A 12,880-nucleotide genomic window follows, 5' to 3' on the forward strand; every position below is an offset into this window, starting at 1 on the left:
CTTCTGCTTTAATCTAAACCTCGGAATGTAAAGCTACCCGCATTAAAATCATTATACACCGCTGCACTACAATGTAACAATAAGGTAAGACTGATTGTTCTTTAATCTATCCCATTCTACAACGTGATTCCATCGTTATTTACCCTTTGCTAACTGGATGAGTTCAATATAGAAGCTTTAGAGTTTAAATGAACTGAGCTCAGTGAATTCTGCATTTGAAATCTCAAGGTCACAATAGGGAACAGTTGGACAGTTAATCTAGTTAGTTACAAAACTTACTATAGGTAATCTAGTTTTATCTGAAGTCTGAACCGTCTTTTACTAACTTGATCTCTCAACGTGTAAAACTATTACAATTTCCCACTCCTATTGACTCTTTTCTCAGGAGTGTCCATCGCCGAAGCTTGCCCCCCAAAAGCTCAGTAATCAAAATGTTTGATCCTGCTTCATATATTATATCGCCATCAACACCCAAAATGACCTACTAGCAGCAAATGACGGCGCCCTCTACGTCGCGGACTACTGGAAATTTAAGGCTTGAGAAAGAAGAGGACACGGAAAATAAGTAAGTAACACCCTGTATATCTACAACGTCAAATTACATTTCAATAATGTATCTTCGGATCTTTACCTGCCGATCTGTGTCACGCGACCGGAGCGGTGAAACTTCTAAGCAAAGCGGTCAAACTTCAAACAGGATCGGCGTTTGCTTTGTAATTGATATTTATCTCTTTAAGACGAATAGATTGAGAGTAGCGACCGTTTTTTTCTCTCCTTTTATATTTTCTGAACTATTTTTTTTTTTCTCTCAAATAAAAATCGTGGCGGCTCGTCTTTTTGTGAATGAGAGAACAATGCCAAGTGCATTATGCTGCTGTATTGTCCAAATTTGCTGTTCAAATGAAAAAAAAAAAGCTCACTATAGACCATCTTTAGAAAAAGGTGCACATAATCGCGTGTGGTGTGAATGGTTTTGATCATCATGTGAATGCGTTCACTCAAGTACCCACAATACCCACATGCAACAAATTCAATTCGGCTTGTTTTTTGATCTCCTATGCTTAACATGAAACATCCAATGCCCCTCAGCGCGGTAGGTACTATTGTTTCCATATGTTTTCCTGAAGCCTTCCTGACAAGATTGAAAATTGTCTAAATTAAGATAGGCAATACTCCGTATTCTGGACATAATTCTTTGTGCTGGTGTATCTAGGGAAATAATCCTCCAATGGGCTAGTACCTTCCTATAACCTATAAGACTGTACGAGTATGTCTGTCTGTTCATAATTCATAATGATCCTCTCATAAATAATCACAAGCTATAACTACATAAATAATACACATGCATGGACGTTATTATTTTACATACAACATCAGAATTGATTCTAATCTCGAATAGATCAGTACGAAACTTCTTGAAAACCTATTCGTATTCTTGTACTTGACGTGTATAGTGACTGATACAGTAATTTTGGTACTTTAGACTTTTAGACGATAGATCAAAGTAAACAAAGGTCAACCTTGGGCAGCTTTAAACCCTCCAGAATTTCCTCTATGTAGGTACGATCCTGAGTCCTGACCTAACCCATCTTTGTTGATCTCTTCTTCATCTATCCAAACTCCAACACATCTCTGATCGTTAGCTCAACTCCTTCTTACTTTCCTGCTCGATACTCCTCTCTCTATTAATAATTTAGTGTACACTACTTGGTATTCAATTTATTTAAATTTATCGTTCGAATTTATCACAAAATATCCTGTCTCAGGGTACGACCACAGTAACCTTCGAACCCACGTCTCTTGGACTGGGCGGAGGAGGATAGAGTGAACCCACTCAATGTCAAGTCCAATATAGGAGTTTTTTACTCGATATAGAAGTTTTTTTTTTCAATTTCATTTGAAACACCTCCTCTCCTCCCCTAGGAAGTGTGCCAAGAAAGACTGAGGTGACATTAGGTAGTTCTTTTAATCGAAATCGAGATTCTCTATCCAAGAAATATCTTGGACGACCAGAAGGTTTTCTTAATCTGTGACAAAAACAAATGAAATAAGCCATCTCCACAGCTCAGTACTCTTATCATACTAGATTTGCACTAAAGAAGCTCTGGGTTCAATTCCCGCCAATGTCATTTTCGTTTCTTCAAAAGGTCATAGGTTTGAGGCCATAGAAAAGAATAAATCAAGGATGAATCGATTGCTCGTTTTTGCCCATAAAGGACACTTCAATGGAAGCCAACTTCATGACCATTAGACCAGAAAAGACCTCTGGCTATTAAATGTGCTGGAGAAGGTGTTAAGCGTGCTCAGAATGTGTTTTTCCTCCTCTTACAATAATTCAGAATAAATTTATTGCAAATCATGCAGTGGTAGTGGCTATCCATTAATTCTAATGTATCAGTTAGGTGTGGAGGTTTACCTTTCGAACTCCACATTTAGGTAGGTATAGGGCTAGAAGTTTCAAACAATTTGTTTTGTGGTTCGAGACTATGTTTAACAGGAGCTCTCTATGACGAAAATCAATAGGTAGTCAAAGAAGAAAAGATGTCGTTCAAAACAAAACACCAAATTTGCTGTTCAAATGAAAAAAAAAAGCTCACTATAGACCATCTTTAGAAAAAGGTGCACATAATCGCGTGTGGTGTGAGTGGTTTTGATCATCATGTGAATGCGTTCACTCATGTACCCACAATACCCACATGCAACAAATTCAATTCGGCTTGTTTTTTGATCTCCTATGCTTAACATGAAACATCCAATGCCCCTCAGCCTATCTGTTATGCATTTTACAGATGTAAACAATCACAAAAAGCCCTGCCAGCCGAGCAATAATAGAAAGAAAAGCAATAATATGTACGCTACCTATAGAAATTAAAAATAATAATTATAATCAAACCACTCCAGAGCACACAATAGGCGCGCTGCGATCAAAAAGCCACCAGTCTACCCGAAGAAAATCTCAACAATCGTCAAAACTTAATAACAAAGCTGTCTGCAAGCCCAGAAGCTACAGACTAGATTGATATTCTCGAGAAGGAATATGATAGTTCTAATGTAATTATAGGTTTCATAATTATTTGTGTCGTACTCCGCACTGTCTTAATTTTTTTGTGGAGATTTTGGTATTGTGCTCATTCAATGATTAGATTTCATTAAGGATTCTGAGATTTCTTCTTCGTGAAAAAAGACTTTATGTAACGCAGACTTTTAAGGACACTTACATCTCTTTTCAATTAGAAACACAAGATAACTTTTGTCCTTTTCACTTTTTGGAGACTTGGGACTCTTGACTCTTAGGAGACCTGTGCCTATACTAGACCTTGAATTCAACTGTCTCCTCTTTGTCAATGTCATAAGGTGATTCTCCGGTTCCACGGCACAGTCAAAGATAACCCTCAATCTGTAGTCTACTGAACTAGTCATTTCGCACTTTTCATTTCGTTCAACGTAATTTATTGTTCTTTAATGTTCTCCATAATTGCAGTTTTTAGTTTGTTGTTGTTTGGATTGTGTGTCTTGTCTTGTTGGTAACAGTGTGGAGGTTTACCTTTCGAACTCCACATTTAGGTATAGGGCTAGAAGTTTCAAACATTTTGTTTTGTGGTTCGAGACTATGTTTAACAGGAGCTCTCTATGACGAAAATCAATAGGTAGTCAAAGAAGAAAAGATGTCGTTCAAACGTGCCTGTTTTTATACAAATTAGTAAGAAAGGGTTCCTATTATGTGTAATTGTGAAACCTAAGGATTCATTGTTTAATTGGTTTAATTACCCCACTAGTAAAATTTATTAAACTTGCTTCATGGGATTCAAACAGGTCCTCATACCTGATACATGTCTTTGTAATTTTCCTTTCAATACTTTGTAGTACCTACTACAAGGAATGCTAATTATGCCATTGAAGTCGAAAAACACTACGTCATATTTGTGTCGTACTCTGAGATTTTGGTATTGTGCTCATTCAATGATTAGATTTCATTAAGAATTCTGAGATTTCTTCTTCGTGAAAAAGGACTTCATGTAACGCAGACTTTTAAGGACATTTACATCTCTTTTCAATTAGAAACACAAGATAACTTTCGTCCTTTTCACTTTTTGGAGACTTGGGATTCTTGACTCTTAGGAGACCTGTGTCTATACTAGACCTTGAATTCAACTGTCTCCTCTTTGTCAATGTCATAAGGTGATTCTCCGGTTCCACGGCACAGTCAAAGATAACCCTTTCAGAAATACACGGTTTTTGTTCTACGGATAAATAATGTCTATCCCTTATCTTTTAGTCTAGGCTCTAGGCTTAAGTGCCTAGGCTGTAATTAACTAACTGACCCCAGAACCTAAGATTGCACCTCAGGCTCTGATTTGGTGTGAAGTGTGACCAATTGAAACGCTAGAATCTCTGAACTACACCGAAAACTATGGTGTTCTTCTAATTCCATTTCCAAATGGGATATTTTGTGATGATCCCTTCACGACCTCCCTAGAAGCATCTAAGCTTCTAATCTACATATTATGCAGGTCTCCTTAGTCCTGGCCATGTCACCGATTGTCTCCCCCGTTCTTCTCTCTCTCTCTGTCTCTCTCTCTTTCTCTCTCTATCCTCATTCACATTTTGTCTTATTCCATGTCTACTGTCTTCTCCACGTCTACTCATAATTTGTATTTTATGCAAATGAGAAAGTTTGATTGGCGCCAGCCAAGACAGTAGCTGAAAATCATTACATCAGGTCTATATACGCACGTATATGTATGTATATGGGTTCCATATAAATAATACCTACGATATATCCTTTTTTTTATGAACAAGTTTGTGTCTAATGACCAAGCTTAGATTTATTGCTTGGAATATGTTTATGTAGGGATCCAGGTATAGGTAGGTACATAAATATACATACGTTCCCTATAATTTGTATCTAGCTATCGTGCTCTGATTTGTTACTAATTTAACTTACATTAACGAAGATAAATTGAAAATAAAATGAGACATACGTAATAAATTTATTGAGATTTGTTTTAATGCTTGCAATTTATAAAGTTCATTAGAAAGATAGGTGGATATTATTTTTAGATACCTACCTACTTTTCTTTGAAACAACCTCTGTGGCTGTTCTGGGTTTGATGCTGGTATTGAGGTTTTTCGGCTCTGTGCTTGCAATATCTTCATCCAGTTTCGTGAGGACAATAAGTAACTTAACTAATAAAATGCCACCTCAATATTACCTCTAGAACTAAAAACTGACTTTTAGCCCGAAATCCTCCGAAAGAGCTGAAATATCTTGGTCTCTGCCGGGAAATGAACTCGGGACTTCCAGTACAGTGGTGTTTAAAGCACATTGCGTCGTTACATAATATCAAGGCGTTACTTAAATAATAGCTTTAGCATACCTACTTCTTACTCGTACGTTTGAACACATTGTATACGTACAGGCTTTGTACCTACCTATTAGTCAGTCAAATTGACCGAGTGTTTCTTAGTCATAGACTAACGATTTTATAGATTCTTGGATCCATCTATTCCAGTACCTCCTTCATCCAGTTTCGTGAGGACAATAAGTAACTTAACTAATAAAATGGCACCTCAATATTACCTCTAGAACTAAAAACTGACTTTTAGCCCGAAATCCTCCGAAAGAGCTGAAATATCTTGGTCTCTGCCGGGAAATGAACTCGGGACTTCCAGTACAGTGGTGTTTAAAGCACACTGCGTCGTTACATAATATCAAGGCGTTACTTGAATAATAGCTTTAGCATACCTACTTCTTACTCGTACGTTTGAACACATTGTATACGTACAGGCTTTGTACCTATTAGTCAGTCAAATTGACCGAGTGTTTCTTAGTCATAGACTAACGATTTTATAGATTCTTGGATCCATCTATTCCAGTACCTACCTACTTTGCCATAGATTTTTCCATCTCTACGTAAATATTCCTCTACATATTTGCAATATTAATTTATTTTCTCTCTCTCTCTCACTCTCACTAGGGCCGCTGCTCGTAACCTTGACAAGTGCTAATATTTTATCAGGCTTGAATTTATAGAGGAGGTGAGGAGGACACTTCCAACAAAATGCCTCTCTCCCTCGTCCCCTTCTTCTCCTTCTTCTTCCTCTTCTTCTTCTTATCCTTCTTCTCCTCCCCCTCCTTCTTCTTCGTCTTCGAAAATTTCCGGCAGTTCGTCCGATTTTTATGAAATTTGGTACAAAATATTCAACAAAATACACGGATAAAATTTATTCATTTATGATCCCCTTAAATCTATGTTGGAATTAATAAATTTAACTCAACCAATTGTCAACTTATTTTCCAAGTACAATTGGGTGGATCTAGGTCTGTCGTAACGCCGGAACAAGTGTGGCCGAAATCTAGGTCTCTCAGACCGTCTGAAAACTGAAGTTGTATTGGGTTTTGAATCGAGCTAATAGATCCCTCAGACGAGACAGACTGAAGTCGCTTTCCAATTGTATTAAGATTCGAACCGAGGTCTCTCCGAAATCACGGGCCTGACTGTTATCAGTTTCAAGTTACGCTCTGTCCGTTGTACACAAGCATGTAGGCGAGAGAGAGCCATAGTACTACAATAGCAGTCTCCTCGTAAAGTAAACTGTGAAAATGTTATAGTAAGCGTCATATACAAAATGGCGCCCTTTTTATTGCTGATTTGATAAACAGAAGTGATGATGAGGGGTTTATCAGGAAATCAATATTATTGTAATATTGTTTTCTACTCACTACAATTGGCATGTTGCCTATGCCAGACGAATAGTATGAAGTAGTGAAGATGTGTAGGCTACAAAGTCAAATTTTCAAAGAAAATTGGGACTGATTTAAAGTTCTTAGTTTTTAAAAGGTCCATGTATTTCGGTGCGGTGAAAGTGGAATGACAGGGGTGGTTAACAAGACTCGTAGCTTTCAATGCAAAATTGCAGGTAAGTATTTTCCTCCGTTTTTCTAACGGAAGTTCATTGGCCTCAACGTATAAGGACAGGACAGTTGCGTTTTTTTGGTCTATGGAGAACTGGTGTAATTCAACGTGCTATCACCGCAGGCTCATTGTGGGTTTAAGTAACAATTTTGATAACGTTGAAGTTGTCACCGAGAAACTGGAAAATAAAAATATTACTTAATCACCTACATATCTCTGGTAAAATGTGGTTTGTGTTTGGTGGGGTGTTATGTGGTATGTGGTGGTCCCCTACAAAGGACGGGTCAACCACTAGTCTCTGTTAAAATTACAAGGAAAACTAAGTGGAGTAAGACAAACAAAGTAGGTAATACCTACTATTAATGTCTTATAGACTGAATTCGCATCGACAGTTCCTGCCTACTGTTAGTAAAAGTGAAGCATAACGGGCTGTACACGTGGTGCTGAGTGTAGACACAAAATAAAAAATGCTGACAGCGATTTCATTGAAACTCGCTCATAGAGTAGACCAAAATGAAAGTAAGTTCCACAGAAGTATGAAATTAATTCCACGGACCAAGTAGGTGTAAACCTATTGGTGTTAGTGGGTATTTCTTCTTTCACCTCTCGAATCGGGCTTGAATTCAGCCTTAAAATACGCTTAGAACACATTTAATTAACTTTTGTCAAATAAAATAAAAATAAAATTACACTTGTGGTCAGGGAAATAAAAAATATTAGACACAACAGAACAATAAATATCACATCTAAATCGATGTCATATTCTCATTACAATACAATGGACAATAAGTTCTCCCTGCTATAACCATAATATGTATATGAATATTCCATAATGTTATCATTGGTAAATAGCCATTACATAGGTACCTATAGGTTGTAAATTTTGTAACGATTTTTCTCACCAAACCATCCGAACTTGGTCTACGTGTACGTAGGTTGTTTGGTGCTATTGAACATAAAACTTGTAATATTATTATCATCATCTCCACTATAGTTAGGTATAGGGCACAAGGTGTAACCAGATATATGTTTATGAGGTCTGTGATACCAAATGACGGTTATTTACCGGGTGGTTGTGACACGGGGGGTGACTGGAGTTTTAGAGTACACAGAAATTCCACTCTTGGGCTTATTTTTAGGGTTTAACAGACCTAAAATTTGTGTTAAGCTTTAACGAACCGGATTTTAGTGATGGTAACCAGCACCTCCAAAAATACCACATTTAATGCACCAGCTCCCGAAGGATCACTGAAGTTAAGCAACATTGAGCGGAGTATCCGGATGGGTGACTATCTGGGCAATCGTGTGCTGTTGGCTTTTCTCGTCCTTACTCAGGTTGGGAGAGGTGTGATGAGACGGCTAGCCTGTCGCCAAATGGACTGTAAAACCCCCGTCAGTAAAGACTTTTTTGGTGTAATCGTTTTATCAGCTTCTTCGTCAAATACAACAATTTAATTGGGTAAGTTGCCTACAAAACCAACTTGTATACAAGATCATCTTGTCAAGATGGAGGCAAAAATGGGCCCAAAAGTTCCACAGAAATATCCAAAACCAAGTAGGTACCTGACCACTGACCAGGTATTTACATTAAATATTGACGTAAACTTATAGAGGGAACATTTAACTTGACCACCCAGTATTTCCAAAACATCTATACGTAAATATTCCTCTACATATTTGCAGTATTAATTTATTTTCTCTCTCTCTTACTCTCACTAGGGCCGCTGCTCGTAACCTTGACAAGTGCTAATATTTTATCAGGCTTGAATTTATAGAGGAGGTGAGGAGGACACTTCCAACAAAATGCCTTTCTCCTTCGTCCCCTCCTCCTTCTTCTTCTTCTTCCTCTTCTCCTTCTTCTTCCTCTTCTTCTTCTTATCCTTCTTCTCCTCCCCCTCCTTCTTCTTCGTCTTCGAAAATTTCCGGCAGTTCGTCCGATTTTTATGAAATTTGGTACAAAATATTCAACAAAATACACGGATAAAATTTATTCATTTATGATCCCCTTAAATCTATGTTGGAATTAATAAATTTAACTCAACCAATTGTCAACTTATTTTCTAAGTACAATTGGGTGGATCTAGGTCTGTCGTAACGCCGGAACAAGTGTGGCCGAAATCTAGGTCTCTCAGACCGTCTGAAAACTGAAGTTGTATTGGGTTTTGAATCGAGCTAATAGATCCCTCAGACGAGACAGACTGAAGTCGCTTTCCAATTGTATTAAGATTCGAACCGAGGTCTCTCCGAAATCACGGGCCTGACTGTTATCAGTTTCAAGTTACGCTCTGTCCGTTGTACACAAGCATGTAGGCGAGAGAGAGCCATAGTACTACAATAGCAGTCTCCTCGTAAAGTAAACTGTGAAAATGTTATAGTAAGCGTCATATACAAAATGGCGCCCTTTTTATTGCTGATTTGATAAACAGAAGTGATGATGAGGGGTTTATCAGGAAATCAATACTATTGTAATATTGTTCTTCTACTCACTAATATTGGCATGTTGCCTATGCCAGACGAATAGTATGAAGTAGTGAAGATGTGTAGGCTACAAAGTCCAATTTGGTGAAATTGCCTGGTGGAATATCACGTGGTAATTATCAGCTTAACCACGTTAGAGGGTCCTGATTGGAACTTGCGTTTTTTTGGTCTATGGAGAACTGGTGTAATTCAACGTGCTATCACCGCAGGCTCAATTTTGATAACGTTGAAGTTGTCACCGAAAAACTGAAAATAAAAATATTGCTGAATCACCTACATATCTCTGGTAAAATTTGGTTTGTGTTTGGTGGGGTGTTATGTGGTATGTGGTGGTCCCCTACGAAGGACGGGTCAACCACAAGTCTCTGTTAAAATTACAAGGAAAACTAAGTGGAGTAAGACAAACAAAGTAGGTAATACCTACTATTAATGTCGTATAGACTGAATTCGCATCGACAGTTCCTGCCTACTGTTAGTAAAAGTGAAGCATAACGGTCTGTACACGTGGTGCTGAGTGTAGACACAAAATAAAAAGTGCTGACAGCGATTTCATTGAAACTCGCTCATAGAGTAGGTAGACCAAAATGAAAGTAGGTTCCACAGAAGTATGAAAAATCCCATGGACCAAGTAGGTGTAAACCTACTGGTGTTAGTGGGTATTTCTTCTTTCACCTCTCGAATCGGGCTTGAATTCAGCCTTAAAATACGCTTAGAGCACATTTAATTAACTTTTGTCAAATAAAATAAAAATAAAATTACACTTTTGGTCAGGGAAATAAAAAATATTAGACGCAACAGAACTACAGAACAATAAATATCACATCTAAATCGATGTCATTCTCATTACAATACAATGGACAATAAGTTCTCCCAGCTATAACCATATGAATATTCCATAATTATATTATCATTGTTAAATAGCCATTACATAGGTATAGGTTGTAAATTTTGTAACGATTTTTCTCACCAAACCATCCGAACTTGGTCTACGTGTACGTAGGTTGTTTGGTGCTATTGAACATAAAACTTGTAATATTATTATCATCATCTCCACTATAGTTAGGTATAGGGCACAAGGTGTTTACGTACACATACTATGGCTACTTACAAGCTTACAACTATCCTGAGTTAATCAGTCGGAAACTATTAGGAAGATAGGAAGAGTTGTTACCGTTGACAGAATCCTCAATGTTACGAAAGAGGTCCAGATCTTGGCTGCATTATATGACAGTACTTTAATAGATCCATCTAAATATTTGAAATTCCAGACATTGTTCAAGCATGTTAACAAGCTCTGGACAAGATTGTAAACATAAAATGTATTTCGGGGTTTTTATATCTTGTTTTAACATCACATTATTCCTTGGATAATGCCTTGATATTTTCTCTTGTTGATGGCTTCAAAAATATATAGAAAGTTAAGAAAGCATTAGAAATAATTGAAGCTGCATCTTCAACTGGGAAATAGGTTTTAGGTACCTAATCTTGGAAGTGGAAAGTAATCGTCATAGGCCTGCCAAGTGACTATTCACAAATATGTAGCTCCCACAGATGAAAATAATAAAGCAATCAATAAGCATGTTCTTGCAAATTCACATGCGGGGCTTTTCAGAAAACAATCAATTGATCTATTGTTCCCCAATTAGGGAGAAAATCCCACACAAATTTCAACCTTGCCGGATGTTTTTGTACTCAAGAGATTCGGGACAAAACATCTATAATCCTGTTATCGTAAAAAATACGAGGTGCTGAATGATTTACAAGGTACCTCGGTCACACAATTTGTTTTTATCGGCTCATCAATCTTCATCAACATATCATGGTCTCGGTATGTTTAAATCAATCAAATTTAATTTCCATAACACAACAGTATGATCCTCTTGTCTTTTGATGAGTGGGATATTCACCCAGGCCCACTGAACGTTGCGCGTAAATCTACTGACTAAATAAATATCTTCAAAGATGATGCCCAGCAATAGTTCCTTATTTATCATCTCCAAAAACATATCGGTTCCTTTGACACCTCCACTAATTTTCGTTCTTTTTACGTTCCCACCAAAAAAACATAGCAAGAGGAAAGAATATCTATGTACACATACTATGGCTACTTACAAGCTTATAACTATCCTGAGTTAATCAGTCGGAAACTATTAGGAAGATAGGAAGAGTTGTTACCGTTGACAGAATCCTCAATGTTACGAAAGAGGTCCAGATCTTGAGTGCATTATATGACAGTACTTTAATAGATCCATCTAAATATTTGAAATTCCAGACATAGTTCAAGCATGTTAACAAGCTCTGGACAAGATTGTAAACATAAAATGTATTTCGGGGTTTTTATATCTTGTTTTAACATCACATTATTCCTTGGATAATGCCTTGATATTTTCTCTTGTTCATGGCTTCAAAAATACATAGAAAGTTAAGAAAGCATTAGAAATAATTGAAGCTGCATCTTCAACTAGGAAATAGGTTTTAGGTACCTAATCTTGGAAGTGGAAAGTAATCGTCATAGGCCTGCCAAGTGACTATTCACAAATATGTAGCTCCCAATATTAAAATACACATGTAGGTACGTACTAATAAATTACAGCAATATTAATCTATGTATGCCAATGTCATATTAGTCGACCTATCCTGTTGTCTACCCAAATACCCAAAACTACCAAGCTCTCATATATCGTCAAGTAATCAAGTTGATCACAGGATTACGTTGTCTTCTATTTGGACCTTGATGTAATATTTGACGGTCTGCTGTAAACCACACCATCATATTTGCCATCATCTTCTCTAATGTTTTTAATAATGCTTCTTGCTTCTTGGCTACCAGTTTGCTTTGGAATTGATTCAGAAAATTCGTAGATCATAAATTTTCAACACCAGATATGGACCGTGAAAAAACCAACTTTTTTGGTCCAATATATCAATTCGTTTTATATGCTAATTGTGCTGAAGCAAGGCATAAATCTTCCGAAAAGAGCCACATCCGTGCGGTATCTGTAAAGAAGGCTTTGAGGGAAGCGCTCTAAGTAGACAATTAATGCCAATATTTTATGGCATTAAGAATATTGTGAACATAAAAAATAACACATTTTTTTTTCCACGCATTTTTGAATTCCTGATGAGTTCACGCAATACGTGTTGGTTAACCCATTTGTGAGGATATTTAAACACTTTTTTGGATAAACGAAATGATACCTACTTATGTATAGCGATCTTGCTATTCATCTCAGGAATAACTTAGGAACATACAGCACGGGTACAAGCCTTACAGAAATAAGGATTCTTCCTTAGGGGGTAACGAGATGCTGAAGGACATCTCGCATCTCGTTACCGCTAGTTGGTAAGGTCCTGCTAATTTTGGTTGATTCTCTTGTACCTATTGGTCCTTTTGACATCTCCACTAATTCCGGTTCTTTTCACATCTTCGCTACCTTTAACTCTTCAGACTTAATGAGTAGATCGAGCGGGTTAAAGCTATTTGA

General features: G+C 37.2%; 1 long non-coding RNA gene across 1 annotated transcript in view; it reads left to right on the forward strand.

Moving 5' to 3' along the window:
- The window catches only part of LOC113465923, a 29,869-nt gene extending 29,106 nt beyond the window's left edge, over positions 1–763 (forward strand). The window contains exons 2-3 of the long non-coding RNA XR_003390499.1: positions 34–84; positions 386–763. This is a non-coding gene — a long non-coding RNA (uncharacterized LOC113465923). The remainder of the gene's footprint in view (positions 1–33; positions 85–385) is intronic.
- Positions 764–12,880: the final 12,117 nt, after the last annotated feature.

The sequence above is a fragment of the Diaphorina citri genome, unplaced genomic scaffold (genome assembly GCF_000475195.1).
Source record: "Diaphorina citri unplaced genomic scaffold, Diaci psyllid genome assembly version 1.1 scaffold182, whole genome shotgun sequence".
Lineage (NCBI taxonomy): Eukaryota > Metazoa > Arthropoda > Insecta > Hemiptera > Psyllidae > Diaphorina > Diaphorina citri.